The sequence below is a fragment of the Rhinolophus sinicus genome, linkage group LG09 (assembly GCF_036562045.2).
Source record: "Rhinolophus sinicus isolate RSC01 linkage group LG09, ASM3656204v1, whole genome shotgun sequence".
Classification (NCBI taxonomy): domain Eukaryota; kingdom Metazoa; phylum Chordata; class Mammalia; order Chiroptera; family Rhinolophidae; genus Rhinolophus; species Rhinolophus sinicus.
Genome location: NC_133758.1, coordinates 58,000,150 through 58,016,438, shown reverse-complemented (window position 1 = coordinate 58,016,438; position 16,289 = coordinate 58,000,150). Strand labels below are relative to the sequence as shown.

The 16,289-nt window shown below is 45.7% G+C and overlaps 1 protein-coding gene and 1 long non-coding RNA gene across 7 annotated transcripts in view; one reads left to right on the top strand and one right to left on the bottom strand.

Moving 5' to 3' along the window:
- The window catches only part of MGLL (monoglyceride lipase), a 150,740-nt gene that overhangs the window by 59,126 nt on the left and 75,325 nt on the right, over positions 1-16,289 (top strand). The gene's annotated exons all lie outside the window — the stretch shown is intronic.
- On the bottom strand, positions 25-14,643 carry LOC109438620 (uncharacterized). 3 transcript variants are annotated; one of them, XR_012498841.1, is made up of 3 exons: positions 12,263-14,643; positions 11,432-11,588; positions 25-8,003 (listed from the first exon to the last, which is right to left on the bottom strand). It is a non-coding gene; the product is annotated as an uncharacterized LOC109438620 (long non-coding RNA). The 3 variants fall into 3 exon arrangements; XR_002136411.2 differs by having other exon boundaries at positions 25-7,547; XR_012498840.1 differs by lacking the exon at positions 25-8,003 and adding an exon at positions 8,499-11,324.

Genomic DNA, 16,289 nt, shown 5'->3' with positions numbered 1-16,289 from the left:
TGTGTGTGTGTGTGTGTGTGTAGTCATGGCAGAGGGTAGTAGATGAGAGGGTGAGAGGGGTTATCACTTTGTGAGGGGTATAAATATCTATTACATTGCTTTGTACACCTGAAACTAAAACAACAACAACAACAAAAAAAAACAGAAAACAAAAATAAAACTGTAGACTTAGTTTAGCAAGAGCCCTTTTTCAGCCAGATGTGTGCAAATGTCTTTGTAACTGAGAATATTGACTAAATTTCCTCCTTTGTGCTTATAATGTTTTTTAGTGCTTTATAAGCGGTCCCGGGAATCATTGTGAGACTGATAAATAATATTCAAGGATTATCCTGATTTTCTCTGTGGAGACTGTGTCATTAAATTTGGCACTTTTCACACTGTGTTAAGGTCCAGAATAGGAATGACTTTTCCTGTTGCATCTGTCTCTGTTAAATTTGTTGCAGCTATCACCAACATCTTCGTATAGGGACATTCTGCAAGAAAATAATATTTATGCTGTGCAAACACTAAACACCTACATCCAGAATTTCAAGTATTTGTTTTGAATTTTGGCGTCAATTACCTTATTATCAGCTACACTTGGCCAAATGTGTGGGAGCGAATAACTGTTCCTTATTTATTTTGTCTGACTGTGGAACTTTGAAAAACAATTTTGAAAGACTTCTTTTTTAGAGTAAAGGGAGAAAATAAATAGCCCATCTTTTGACGTTTCCAAAATGACATCTAAACTTAAGGCAAAGCTCTCCATGACATTCTAAATATAGTTCGAAACCCGTTGTTGATGTTTACCTGTTTTAAGTTCCTAGATTTTTCGGTTTCTTCCAGTGACTCATGGGAACTCTCTCTGGCAAGTGCCTAATGGACGTGTTTTATTCAAGAAATGCACCCAGTTGAATGTGTGTAACTTTTGTTGTCTGTAGATAAAAGTGATTGTGGCTTACTTCGTAGGAAAAGCTTGTGAGCGGGCTGCCATTGTGGGGTCTGCTACAGGCCGGAGAAGTGCATACTGGCAGTTAGTGATCTGTGCTTTATTTCCTTGTTGCTGAGAAATGTGGCGTGGAAAGGAGGAATTGGCACCTAGGACTGCTGGTTCTAAAGCCTGTCTTCTTTTATTACACTGTTTTGATGATTCAGCATTCATACCAGGCATAAATACATACAGAGATAAACGCAGACTCCATTCTTTCCAATATAATTTTTAGATGTAAATAAAACATACATGGGGAGAATGTAAGGGCATTTATTGGACCACCACAATTGGAGGTACATGAAAGATTAAAAACAAAGGGCTGAAAAACACTGCTCAAGGACCCAGGGCCTCTCCAGTGCCAGGACCACCCAAGCCTCCCATGTATTTAGTCACATTTTCGTCCTGCACTCCTGCGCATTGTCAGCAGCATGCTGCTGGAACCTTCACCCCAGGCAGCAAAAGGACACAGGAGCAAACACCCCTGGATCCAAGTCCCCTCTGGATTGCAATTCTAAGTTGTGTAATCTTGGAGACCTTGTTTAACCATTCCAAGCCTTCATTTTCTCATCTAGCAAATGGGCAAGATAGGGCTATAATATAGCAAGGATTGTCATGAGATAATACATGTAGAGGGCCCAGCAGATAATACATGTAGAGCTCTCAGGTGTGAGAGCTCCCCCACCCCCACCTCCCAGCTGCAGTGCAGATCAGTTGGTGTGCTGTGTATCTGAATGGGGGACTCCAAGTCTCTGAGAAGGACCAGCTAAGTCAAGGTTGGGAGTCAGGGGCACTGGCTTCTTGCCCCAGTGTTGCTACCCTGAGCCAGGTCATTGGTCAGGCCTACAGAGGCTGCTGTGAAACCAAAATAAAGCTATAGATGCGAAAATGCTTTACAAAGTAAACAGAGCTATCGAAGGTGGTTTCGTTGCTGGTTTCTATAACACAATTTGTAGAAACACTGGTTTCTATAAATCTGATGCTAACTGGATTTTAAGTTAAATCTTATTGCCCAACCATATTACAGAATTTCATTGTTTAGACAGAAATCTCAAGATACTGTGGTTGTGTCAGTTTGCTGTATTTCTCAGCCTGCCTGGCAGACTAGTGTGCACAGAGCAGTGCACAATTAGTATCTCATTTAACTTCATTTTCCATGTTCACCTTAGAATTATACAGGATGACCTCCTGGGCATGAATAGCTTGCCATAAATGAGAATTGTGATTCCTGACATGTATTGAGTACCAAACTGCACACCAGGCCTTGTACTAGGCATTTTTTTACATTATCTCTAACCCCTCATAAAAATAAATATTATTACCTCATTTTAGAGCTGAGAATTCTGTATAGCCAAGGGAGCCTATTGTCATTGCACCAAAACACACATACCAGTTGGGGGCAGTTTGACTGCATGTAACAGAAACCTGACCGTAGTAACTTAACAAATAAAAGTTTATTCTTCTTCCACACCACACGAAGTCTGAGACAGGCACAAGAAAGCCACAATGCCACCAGTGCCCAAGGCTCCATCTGCAGTTTTGCTCAGCTATTCTTAGCTTGTAGCTTTCATGCACAGAGATGTCATCTCCTCCTCATGTTCTAAGCAGGAAGGAGACACAGAAGCAACACAGAGAATGGGACTGGGCTCATATCAGGAAAGTAAATCTTTCTTGGAGTTCCCTGACATAATCCAGCTACATCTCATTTGTCAGCATTGCATAGTATGGCTATCCCTAGCTGCAAGGGAGGCAGGGAAATATGATTTGTTAACTGTATTTGCTGATCCAAACAAAAAGGGTTCTGTGAGTGACAAAGAAGTTGAGAATGCACATTGCTAGTAGCCATCTTGTCCTCTGCCATACTGCACTCCAGATTTATTAAAAAGAGCATTTTTCAACTATTTCTGCTGTATGTATTTTCTAGGTATGACACTAACTCACAGCGTCACATTTCTATCTTATCCATCCCTATGTTCTTTCATAAGGTTTTGATGTGAAGGTTATTAGTAGCATCATCAATAAGGAGTGGTTAAAGTTCCTAATTGTACATTAGTTCTGGGTTAGATAAGGTACAAGGCGAAATGTATGTCCTTATGGTAGCATGACCTGTCTTTGCCAGAAAAATTAAGCAGCCCCTCCTAAGTGCTCAGCTTTGTTAGAGTATTTGTTATCCTGAGTGGTAACTATTCCTTTATGGTAGAGGCAGCAAGCTCTTGGCAGACAAAGACTATCTTTGTTGTGTCATGTGTTAGCTCCTCTCTCTTTATCCCCACAATCTTCTCATCTACTATGTGGGGCACAGGACTGAGCAGAGAGTAGAGGCATCACCAGTGGTTGTTGAATGAATGAAAATAGTTTATTATCCCAAATAGATCAAAACAGAAATGATGTAAATATCAACAGTAAAGCCTCCACATTAGCAGGGTACTGTGGGTCTCATCCTTGTGGAGAGGATCTAGCAGATTGGCCACTGGAACTCTGAGTCTGGTGGCCAAGGGTGAGGCAGGGTAACTGTCAAGTGGAGTTTTAAAGTGATGGGGATGAAGGCTGGAGCAGTGATGGGGTGCAGAACCTCAAAGTCACAAGGCTGTCCCAATGCTTGGAGAGCTGGCAGTGTCTCTGGGTCTTGTCAGGTGTGTAGGAGCTTGCCAGGTGGAGGAAGAGTGTAGAGAGAAGCACCAATCATTGAGAGCTGTGGTTCTCACTTTGACTATGCATTGAAATCACTGGTAATCTTGAAAAATACTTGGGTCTTTGGTGTGGCCAGGGCATCAAGGCTTTTGAAATCACCCTAGGTGATTCTAATTCACAGCCAAGGCTGAGAACCACCATTCCAGGCAGAAGAGGTCATATGATTAAAAAAACACAAAAAAAAAACAACAACTTGGATACACCAGTCCACATGCCTATATCCTATTGAGGTAGAAATCCTGGCCCAACAGTTTAGCTGGACTCTGAGGTTTAGGAGCAGGAACAGAGGGGGAGTGAACCCTGATGGCGAAGGTCAGGGCTCTCTAACAAGTCTCTCTGGACCCTTGGAACTTGTGAAGGAATTTAATCCTGGAGAGACAAGATGGCTGTTGGAAGCAGTGAGGGCCACCAGCCTTTTGGAACCATCGAGAGGCAGGATCCAGGGTAGGGCCCAGCAAGGGAGAGGCATGGGCCAGCAGAATTGGAGTTGCTGCCAGGACACCTAAACAGGTGGAAACCGCAGAGGCTGGGCTTTTCTGTGCCTTTCTAAATATAGCACAGAGAAAACCAGGGCTCGTGTTCACACGGTCCCTTGGTCACCAGCTGCTCTTGGTGACTCACTGGAAACCCCTCAGCCTTCCTCTCAAGCTGAAGCAGCAGTTAGACCAGAAGAGAGGGGGGAAGAAGGTGCTGTGGGTGGAGGGAGGTAGGACGCTGAAGCCGGGTCATCCTGGGAAGGGGCATCTTGGGCTGGCCCTAGGTGTCAAGGCTGCTCGCCATGTGGCCCAGTAAGCAGCCTCCTTACTCTGTGGCACACTTCAAATTACATTTGCTGGGGCGAAAGATGCTCTCTCTTTATTTTACAAAGTATAGAAGTACCATTTTCCACTGATTAACAGTGAATTATCTGCAAATATTTGAGGAAAAGTGTTAAAGGAAGGGTGTTTTTTGTCTTTTTTTTTTTTTTTTTTTAATTCATCTGGGGTATGTGTGAAGAGGAAGTTCTGAGGGCATGTTTGTGGGCGGCAGTTATGCCTGAGTATCTTTGGTGGGGTGGCTACCCTGTCCAATGAAGGGTGTTTAGGAAATTCTGGGGAGAGATGATATATGTTTGTTTTCCATACAGGGAGACAGATTTGAGTCAAGTTCCCTTGTTAGACGTATTCTAAAATAGAGTGCCCAAATTACAGTAATGTATTGTTGTTTGAAATGTTTGAAGAACAATTTTTCTTGCCTCAGTAAATCTGAGTGTGAAAATAATAGCGTGGCCCTTCGATGCTCCACAGGGCCCAACAGGGACATGGGGATAGTGACCTCACTGCAAGTGCTTCAGGTGTGGGAGGCTGGCTTGTGCCACCTCCACCCTCCTATCCCTTTGAGGTCTCTGCAGTCCCCTCCCCAACTTCCTGTTTTATTCACAATTAAGTCTATTGAAATCTTCCATCTTGGAAATAAACCTCTGACATGAGCTTATTTGGTCACTTGCCTCTTTTTTGAATAAAACAGAGACTTCCATGAACCTCAGTTTGCTCATCTGTAAAATGAGGGTAATAATAATAAATGATGATGGTGTTACATTGTGGGTGTGGGATAAAATGAAAGAAAAAAACGGTTCTTACTATCTCTGGAAGGCTTGTGAAAACCCAGGCGGCTGGGCTCCCACCCCAGACAGTTGATTCTATTGGGCGAATTCCAGGGAGAAGGGGGCCAAGGTCACCACAGGTGTTTCTTGTGTAGAATTTACTTTAAATAAGATACAGTATACATGTAGTTAAAACTGGACATGTGATAGTTGCAATAAAGAGATTCAGCATCTCATCCATCAGATATTGAATGAGAACTTACTGTGTGTGGGGTCTGTACTGGGTGTGGGAATATGGAGATGACACAGACTCAGGTACTGCCTCCAAGAACCCAGTACAACAAAGGAGACAGACATGCTTTAAAAGAACAGTGAGCTGTGGAGCTCATTATGGGGCTCTGGTGGGAGTGTGCAGGAGGTAAGGGAGGGAGGCGCCCAGTCTCATTTGGGGAGTGATCATCCAAAAATCTTCACAGGACATGATACTTGTGAACTTGGACAAGTCACTGTTCCTCACTAAGCCTCAGTTTCCCCACCTGAGTCATAGTATCCACCTGGTGAGGATTACATGAATGTGGTAGATGCTGGGCATGTGATAGGTGCTCAGTAAATACCTGTGCTGAATCCCCACACACAGACCCACTTCTCTTTTTTACCATGCATTAGACATGATCTTCAAGAAGAGACCTTTCATTTTCGTTTTCTTCAGATTAAACAGTTTCCATCTTTTCTGCAGCAGGTTGCTCATACTTCCCATTTCATTTAATCCGAAAGTGATTCAGCCTACAATAGGACTGCTCTTGTGTGTAACTATCACAGAAGCAACCTCTTTATCAGCATCTAGGGGCTTCCTTCTGATGAGGTCTGCTGTAGTCACCTCTGGGCTTTTACACACTGTTGATTTTGTTTTTCACTTTTTAGAAAGTGATTGCTATGAATGGTTTACCAAGAATGCTGAGTGATTCACGTATGAATCAGGCACGTGGTTTACTAGGCAGCTTTGCAGTCTGAATCCTGAATCATGACTTAGTGTTAGGGGCTTTGAAAACTAAATGGATGCTTCTGGAAATCCAGCACCATCTTTTCTTGTTTCAGTGCTGGAGTTACCACCTGGTTATCTTTCAAAAGGAATTTACCAGAATGGTATTCATTCATTCAAAATTATTCGTAGAGCCCCAGATGGAAATATTTAAGATTTTCTGGTTCAGGAGAAAACAGACATCACTGAATGTCTCTTGAAGAAGCACTTTCTGAAGTTTTCAAATGAGTTACTTTTTGGAGGAGAAAGAAAAAAAGTCAAATTAGTTACATATGGTGCTGTGTTAAAAAGAAAGACTGAATAATTCTAGGGACGGAAATTTTTCTCAGCACTGCAGTGCTCTTTGCTGTGGTTCAGTAACTGAGAAAAGATGTACCTAATTATAATATATACATAGGTTATATTTGGAAGTAGATAAAAACATAGACCTTGGCATCTGAAAGACCTGATTAGAGTCAGTTCAACTACTTACTTGCTGTGTGACACTGGGCAAGTTACCTAACCTCTCTGAACCCCAGTTTTCTCATCTACGACCAAGAGAAGAATCAAAGTCTCTATCTGCTCCATAGGGTCAGTGTGGGGATTAAGTAAGCTAGCCCACATAGAGTGCCTGGCTCACTGTATGTACTCCATAAATATTGGCTATGATGGGGTGACAACTTGTTGGTCTTAGAAAAACCTGAGTTTGACACTAGTTGCAGTTTCATACTACCTAGTGTGGTTTTCAACTTTGAAAAGTGGATTTAATATTACTTATCTCATGGGGTATTTATAAGAGTTCTCACAGGGCGAGATGATATTTATACTTAATATTTATTGTACCCCTGAATGTCCATGCAAACAGCTTTTCAAATAATTGCTTTGTTTGATCCTCGTGACAGCCTGGAAGTAGGTACAGTTATTGTTACAGATGAGGAGCGCTTGAGAGCATCCTGTAATCCACACCTCTTTTTACCCACAGCATAGAACTAACTACAGGCCAAGACTCTCCTTGCATTTCCCATCCTTCATCTCATTTATTCCGCACACAGACCTATAGCCTAGATGTTTGCATGCCCATTCTCCAGACAGGAAAACAGAGGAAAGGCACACAGATGACAAGAGGCCAGCTTGGGTTCCTTCCACTTCAGCTCTGCAGCCCCAGAGACCCTGTTCTCTGCCTTCCTGCAAAGGTGACAGAAACACTCTTCTTCCTGAGGCTGCCTGGAGCCGAGGAAAGTGTGTGGTCCCCAGTCCCTCCTCCATCATGTCAGAGGTGGTTCTTGCATCTGGAAGGAGAGAGGAGGATAATTGGCTTGGTGGTAGTGTTCAGTCACCTCAGCAAACAGGCATGGGTACCACACAGGAGGGCCCATTCAGGGATTGGAGATAGAGGTACAGGTCCTCAGTGGGGCTGGGTGATTCTGCAAACTCCAGGAGAAGCAAGGGGAGCCTACAGATGGAAGCAGTGAGGGGAACAGGTACCGTGTGAGCTGAGACTTGAACTGTAACTCAGATATTCTAGGCATAGTGAGGTGGGAGAAAGGGCATCCTGGGCCCCAGGAGCAAATAGGCAAAGGCTAAGAGGCAAGGGCAGGACAAAGACCAAGCTTCCCTTTCACAAGCCAGGCACCATGAGCCATAGGCGTGCGGCGTGTCCTCTGCTTTAAAGGTGAGAGTATAGTAGTCCCTCTTAGCCTCGGTTTCACTTGCCATGGTTTCAGTTACTGGCAGTCAGTAAGGGTCTGAAAATATTAAGCAGAAAATTCCAGATGTAAACGATTCATAAGTTTTAAATTGCAAGCCATTCCGAGTAGCAGGATGAAATCTCCTGCCATCCCGCATGGTCCTACCCAGACACGAATCATCCCTTTGTCCAGAGACTCCATGTTATGTATGCTCCACTCACTAGTCACTCAGTAGCCACCTCAGTGACCAGATCGACTATCATCGTATCACAGTGCTTGTCTTCAAGTCATCCTTACTTTACTTCATAATGGCCCCGAAGCACAAGAGTAGTGATGATGACAATTTGGATATGCCAAAGAGAAGCCGTTAAGTGCTTCCTTTAAGTGAAACGGTGAGTATAGTACAATAAGATACGCCCAGAGAGAGGGAGAGACCACATTCCCAAAACTTTTTTACAGTGTATATAATTATATAATTACAATATTATAATTGTTCTATTTTATTGTTGTTGCTAACATCTTACTGTACCTAATTTATAAATTAAACTTTATCATAGATATTTATGTATAGGAAAAAACATAGTACAGGTATATATGGGATTTAGTATTATCTGAGGTTTCAGGCATCTACTGGGGGTCTTAGAATGCATCCCTCAAAGATACGGGGGGACTGCTGTACTGAGCTTTGGAGAAGCAGAAGTCCAGGTCACCTGGTAGAAAGGGCACACTGGATCCCCTGCACTGTCCAGGATATGTGTAGTTGGGAAACCACCATTAGGTTGGGTGGCCAAAGGCTGGGGTGACCGGGTGTGGGCAGGAGTTTGTAGATGACCATCTAACCACAGGGAGAAGGGGCAACATGCTGCTGCTGAGAGCCTCACAGACAACCCAGACCAGGGCTCCAAGGCAGGAGTCAGCTGCCGTCACATCAGGCAGCTCCTACGTTACTATTACCGTCCTCAAGCCCCTTGCATTGCACACAATGGCCACGGGTATCCTGAGGCCCTAGAGTGTCAGCTGCCTCCCAAAATACAGCTTTGTGCAGATGCCGGATGCCAGCTGCTGGCCTGCCTAAGTCCCCGGCACTGGGCCTGCCAGTGCCCACGGAGCCCAGCTTGCAGCCCCAGCTCCCACTTCACGCAGTTCTTCCTCGCCCTCATTGCCCTCATGTGCCTCTCACACTTTTACTTGCTTGAGGAAAATGCTTCTCCCACTACGTATTTTTAGTTATCTGTACCTCTGTTTGCTTCACCTGCTAGACTCTTAACTCCTCCAGCGTCAGAACTGAGTCTCCCCCTCTCCCCGCAGGTCCCTTGCACAGCTGAGATCCTGCTCACTCACTGAGGGGAGGTGTAATGACTGAATAAGTAAGCTTAGTGGCTCCCTGAGGGCAGTGTGCATCTTTGCCTCCTCAATAGGGGTTCCATCTCCATGAGTTTCAGGATGGGGGATGATAGGGACAGAAGGGGTAGGGAGGGGGAAGGAAGGAAGCACAAAGAAACTCCTCAGAGGGCAGGATTGTGGTGGCACAGGAAGGGCAGAGGAGGAAGTTGACACCAGCCAGGGTCTGGACTGGGTCAGCAGCAGGACACATCCAGGCAGAACTTGTGCTTAGATAGGGGTCCCCACCTAGGTTGGCAGGGTCCACAGTCAGGCAGCCTTGGCTGCAACAAGCCTCTGGGAAGCAGAGGGCACACTCCTGGGCGTGCCTGGAGGCGTCCTCTTCCGGGCTGAGACAGAGGGGCCCTTGAGCTTGAGTTGCCCATGCCAGCATGACTGGATGCTGGCTGGGAGTTGTTAGTTTCCAGTGTGGCTTCATGGTATTGGGAGCTTTGATGCTTTTAGTGCTCATTTTATTAACACTCTCAGTCAGTGCTCCAGCAGATGTCCTCACTGGCATCTTAAAAACTCGTTTTGACTTGCCCTCTGGAGCCTTTGCTTCCTGTGCACACTGGTTCCTGACTGCTGGGCCTGCTGCAGGCAAGCCTAACCAGACCCCGAGGGCACACCAGGACGTGCCCTGTAGTACTCTCCATGTAGCCGGATCCCCCACCATGTGCCAGACACCTTCTAAATTTAAACAGTCTGTACCTAAGGTAGCAATTACCTTGGATTATTATTTTTCCCATCTGCAAATACAGAGTATTTTCCTAAAAACATTAAAGTCAGGCTTTTGTCCCCAGTTAGTATTAGGGACACACAGAGTCTTCCAGCATACTTTGAGACCAAGGGAAGGAGCATGACCTAACACTATTGCCCAGGATGACAGGCAGATTCTGGAGCAACTGTTTGGGTTCAGATCCCAGCTCCTCCACTCCCCAGCCACAAGGCAGGGTAAGGACCTGACCCTGGAGCTTCCGTTGCCTCCCTGTGAGATGGGGTGATGTACCTGAATGTAGACCTCCTGTGAGTTACCCTCTGTAAAGTCCACAGGGCAGGACCTGGCCCAGAGGAGCATGTCAGCACATGGTGCCTATTCTTACATGCATACTCCTAACTGGAGCGAAGATAGCAGCATAATTATGATCACATATTGGTCACCGACAAGCAGGAAGCTGCAATAAATCTGCAAGGAAGGCCTGTCTTCTCACTCTAGGGAGTGGCGGCAGGTGCGGTCTTCTAGGTTCCCAGCAACAACAGGTTCCCAGGACTCCAGGTTCCCAGGACCGCCTCCGTGTGTGTACCTCTCAGGCTTCGAAACTGCTGCTGCCCCTTTGTATATTAACATTCAAGATAACTCTGGCTGCAGATGGACCAGAAAAAGAAGCTACTCAAATTTTTAAACAGGTAGAACCAGGACTGGATGCATTTAAACATGTGCCTAGGAGAGGCCTCATCTCTCTGTGGGGCCCACATGGAATGCTTTAGGTGCAGAAGGCGCAAGGCAGGGAGGCTGCCTGGGGGAGGGGCATCCTCTTCTTGTGAGCTGGATCATTTCTGAAATGGGGGCTGAAACAGCATGTGACCAGGAAAATGGCAGATCCACCCAGAACTAAAAATAAGTGACTATGATGCTACAAACTGCCAGGGCAGTGAGAGAACGCAGGTGAGGGGAGCAGATCAGTGGGGCCCTCCTCGAACTAGAAAAGGAACCTCATTATGGGAGACAAGGGGCTTCATAAGCCTCTGGTGGCAATTTTAAAATGTACATATTACCAGCTTGGAAATCATAAATAACCAGCTGCACTTCCACGACACCCTTCCCAAGTGTTTCTATAGCCTTTATTAGTTTCATTTCTGTAAGTCACTTCCGAGGAAGGTAGTGTGATCGTCACCTTCGTTTCACAGATGAGAGAACAAGCCAGGAATGGAGAGCCAAGATCAGAATTCCAATTCATAGCCCTGTAAAGCTACTCTCTCGGTGCCTTGATTTTTCTCCTATTAGTAGTAAAAGGAAAAATTAAACGACCAATGGAGGACCCAATACCCAGGCTTATAGATCTTGTTGGCACGGCTCTGGGGTGCTGCACATACTCAGTGCTCACCTGGACATTCAAGAATGAAGAGCTCTGTATGTGAAGGCCAGACAAGTCAGTACTGAGAGCTGGGAGCCAAGCTGGTGAAGTGAGTGGGCCGGACATGCAAGGACCAAGGTGGCCCAAGTGGTTGTGTGCTGGATCTCTTTGGGCCTCTGTTCCTCATCTGCAAAAAATGAGACCATTATGGACTGTTACAGTGTGAGACTTACAACAAATGGACACACAGGGAAAGTACTTGGAATGGAGTGTTAAAGGTCATGTGCAGTCTGCTCCAGGCCCTTCCACGTGAGTTTGGCTGCAGAATTAGCTCCCTGTGGATCTCTGTGAGCTCCTGTCCTGATCCTGGAAGCAGAGGTTGGGCAGCAGGGGCACTGCCTGCTGGAAACAGAGGAGCCCTGGGACGACACCCCTCTCCCCACAGCATCTTACCCTCCAACCAAGCCAGCAACCCCAATACAGTGCTCTAATGAGATAGCACCATGTAAGAAGCCAGTGTACCTGGTGAGCTCCAGATAGCAGGGCAATCTGATTGTCAGCCTCCCAGGGACTCCCTCCCATACTGCGGGTCCCTGTCACAGCATAGTCAGCCACAAAACACCCCCTGACTGTAAGTGCCCTTAGAATAGCGTCTGAGGTTTGCTAATCTCTGTGTCCTGCCTAGTACACAGACACTGCAGCTGCTCAATGGATGTCTGATGAATTACAAGGCATTTGATTAAAAAATGATGGTTTCTCTGGGTTTTCCCAAGTTCAGACTCCTGAACCATGTATATGTGTTTACAAATTTGGACTGGAGGATGGGTACTATTTAAAGAAAATCAAATTATGCTTTCCTACCTGGGAAAATCCATGATCTCTATGCTAGGAATTCTTTCCGTGGATCACCCCATTTCATCCTTGCAGTAATGTGATAGGCAGGCGTTGTGCCCATTGAGGAAGCAAGCTCAGAGATGCAGAGTGACTCCCCCTAGGCTACACAGCCATTGGATGGCAAAGTTCTATTCAAATCCCCACACTCTTCCACCTTGTTAGCATTTTAATTTTTGGAAAACTCCTTTGGGAGGAGTGCTGCAGGCTCCATCTGACCAGCATACCCCTCTTGGTGTGTGCCTTTAAGCAGCCTGAGGCTGCCTCCACATCACCCAACAAAAGTGCCAGAGCCACTCCAGGAATAGCTCTGATGTCCAATCTGTGTGTGTGTGTGTGGAGGGGGCGGGGAGCTTCCTACTGCATCTTCTGCCAAGGCTCTGCTCAGAGATACTCTGCCTCCTACATGTGGCACCCAAGCCCAGCCAAGGGACAGACACAGTGTCAGAGGCTGATTCTAAGAGCGGGAAAACGGTCCTTCACCCAATTCCTCGTCTCCCCCACTGGCAGAGACAGCATGGCATGCCGCATACTAACTGTACCTCAGGAGCCTCAAGGAGGTCAGCTCCTTGTTTTTGGCTCGAGCTCAGGCCAGGGCGTTCTTTTCTGTGACTCTGCTGGGTGGAGACAGAGGGACTTGGGCTCAGGGCCTGGCCCACTTTTTCTGGCTGTGTGGGCAGGACTAGTCAGTTTACCCCTCTGAAACCTCTTTTACCAAAAAAGGAGAGGAATCATCTGCGGTACTTCATCTGAAGGCCAAGAGACAGATTCCCAGGCAGCTGTGGAGGTTGAGGGAGGAGGGGCTGGGCTGCTCTGACACAGGGCAGGCCCCTCATTTCTTCCAGCTGACCCACAAACCAAGAGCCCCTGAGGTCATCAGGCTACTGGGCTGCAAGCATCTTGATAAAATGGCACCACCATTTCTGTGAACTAAAGTCTCCAAGCAGGGGAAGGTACCAGGAGATGTGTGAACATGTCCATGACTAAGATTTCTAAATGACCACAGGTAGACACAGATGCCCCTCTTGGCACATGACCCAGAAAGGAGGTGAACCTGACCGTCACTAAACACCTACTATATGCCAGGCACAACATGAGCGCTTTGACACCCATTCATATGTGTTACAGGGGCCAAGAAAGGGGTGAAGACAGGTCCAGAGAGGTTCGAGACATTGGCCAGTCACCTGGTGGTACAGCGACAGGTTTGAGACCTGCCTGACCCCTTGTGTTTCAGCCGCTGCAGTCACAGATAGGGAAACTGAAATAGTCGGGAACCACCTACATCACCCTCACCTGCAAGGATAACATTTGCAACTTACAGCAAGTGAATTTCTGTACATATTCAAGAATGATATTTCTCCTTTAGTAATAACTTGTCGTTGGCATGATAAATGTGCTGGTTTTCCCATAAAATATATCTGATTTTTAAAGAGTAAGAGAAAAAAGAAAATTGTAAGTGACTTCCCCAATTCTCCTTGCTCTGCACAACAGAAATGTTAAGAAAGCAGACTGACACTTTGTCTTTGAGAATTAACAATGGAGTGCGCAGGAAGACAGAAGCATGGCTGTAGGTTTAATTATACAAGACAGCATGGGCTGTGTCATGCAGGGTGTCAGGTGGGGTCTCAGCTCCCACTCTCCACATAAGACCGCAGGATATGGTGAAGCCAAAAAGGAACACCCATGGAGCCATAGGTAGGGGAATCATACTACCATATTCTCGCTAGTGGCTGGGTTGGAGACACAGGAAGCAGGAGCCACATGATCCGCAATCCATCATCCGCTTCTGTGTCAACCGACCAACCACACTTGCTAGCTGTGATCCTCCCTGCTAACTGCAATCCGTGCTTGCCTGCTCAGCCACTATCTTCTTGCTAGCCCCCATTTTCTGCTACTGTAGCCACGGCAGTTATATTAGTGGCCAATAGCTCACTGGTTATAGCTGACGGCCAACTAGCCACAGCTGATGACCATCCAATCACAGTTGATGACCATTTACTACCCTAGTGACCACTTTCCACGTGAGGCCGAGAGCCTGGAAACTGCACTCCTGGCTCTGTCCCCACAGGCTGTGTAAGGGGCCTGGCAGACCAGGACTTCAGTGTGATCAGAAAACTTCTTGCTATTGACATTTTGCAACTTCTTTCACATCTCTGAGCCTCACTCATTCATTCATTTATTCATTTGTTTATTCTATAATTTATGGAGTACCTGCCTTGTCCTAAGCACAAGCAGTATAGTTGTGAACGAGACAGACAAAAATCCCTGTACTTGTCAGACCCTGTACTTATCAGAAATGAATGGCTTTGGGGTGTATAACTCAGAGAAAAATAAAACCGAGGAGGGGCAGGGCAATGGGGGGCGGGTGCTATTCTGAGTAGGCTGGCCTCACTGAGAAACTGGCAGTTGAGCAAGACCTGGAGGAGGGGAAGAGTAGCTGTTCAGTATCTGGGGGAAGAGAGAACAGCCAGTGCAAAGATCCTGGAGCAGGAGAGTGTCTAGCTCATGACAGGAGCAGTCAGGAGACAGGGTGCAGTGAGAGTGGAGAGAGTGGTAGAAAAGACAGAGGTGACAAGGAGCAGGCCATGTGGGTCCCAGTGAACCTCAATTCCTCATTTCTAAAATAGGAATAAGGACTCCATGCAGCAGTCACATAGATTTGGTGGGACAACATGTAACAGCACCTACACATATGGCAGGCATTCAACAAATGTGAGCACATGTGAATATTCCTTTCCTTCATCACAAATGCAATTAGGCAGCTCTCCATTTGCAAGGTATCAAGGCCACAGGCTAAATGAAGCTGAGATGGTGTGAGCTTGGCTTCAGATTTACCTTGATTGGGTCAAGTAGTGCTCTCTCATTAGCAGGTCTCCCCAGCTTCACAACACTGTCACAGCTTCTTTAGTTGTCTCCAAGGTCCCTTGGGGGCTTTATCTTTAGGGAACTCACTGATGAGTTTCTTTCTCTGATGGAATCAATTCATCTGGGGAATGATGGTACAATTCCTGCTGCAGCTTGCAACTGAGCATTGAGCTAATCTCAGAGGACTTTGAAAGTGGAGAGTTCCAAAGCTAAAACATAAAACCCTAGATGCCAAGAACCATGTCACAGACTGCGTGTATGGTATTATGTACATATGTATTTTACATATGTTATATACATACAGGCATTGTATGTACATACAGGCTAGTACAGTTTCTAACAAACACAAATCAATAAATATTTGTACATTGCTACTTTCCTGACAGAATCAGTCAGCAATTGCACAATAGTATGCAACAAAGTCCCCAAAACTCATTAAGTTAAGACAACAATAACTTTGTCTTTCTCATGTATCTGTAGGTCAGCTGATTTAGGATGGGCTTGCCTGGGCTTAGCTCCAAGCCTCAGACTGGTTCAATTCTCTCCACATGTCTCTCATCCTGCTTGGGCCAGTGGGCTAGCTGAGTCATATTCTTTCCAGGTTGATGTCAGAAGCACAAGAGGATGGGAGAATCATGTGATGCTTTTTAAAGTCTAGGCTCAGTATGTCCCATCATCACTTCTGTCCATATTGCATTGGCCAAAGCAAGTCACATGGCCAGCCCAACATTCACAGGTTGAAGCCATACGTGGTCTGACAATTAAGTTCGCAAACTTGATACAATGATGTTGCTAAGCTTTTTTTGATATCAGAGGGATTAATCATTATGAATTTGTACCAACTGGATAAACAGTTAACTAAGTTTACTATTTGAAAGTGCTGAAAAGGCAGCATGAAAAAGTTAGATGACCTGAACTTTTCGCCAACGATTCATGGCTCTTTTTTTTTTTTCCCATTCTCTAGGTTATTTTTTCAATTTCTCTTTTTAATTTTTTTTATTTTTTTATTGGGGAATATTGGGGAACAGTGTGTTTTTCCCAGGGTCCATCTGCTCCAAGTCATTCTTTCAATCTAGTTGTGGAGGGCGCAGCTCACCTCCAACTCCAATTGCCGTTTTCAATCTTAGTTGCA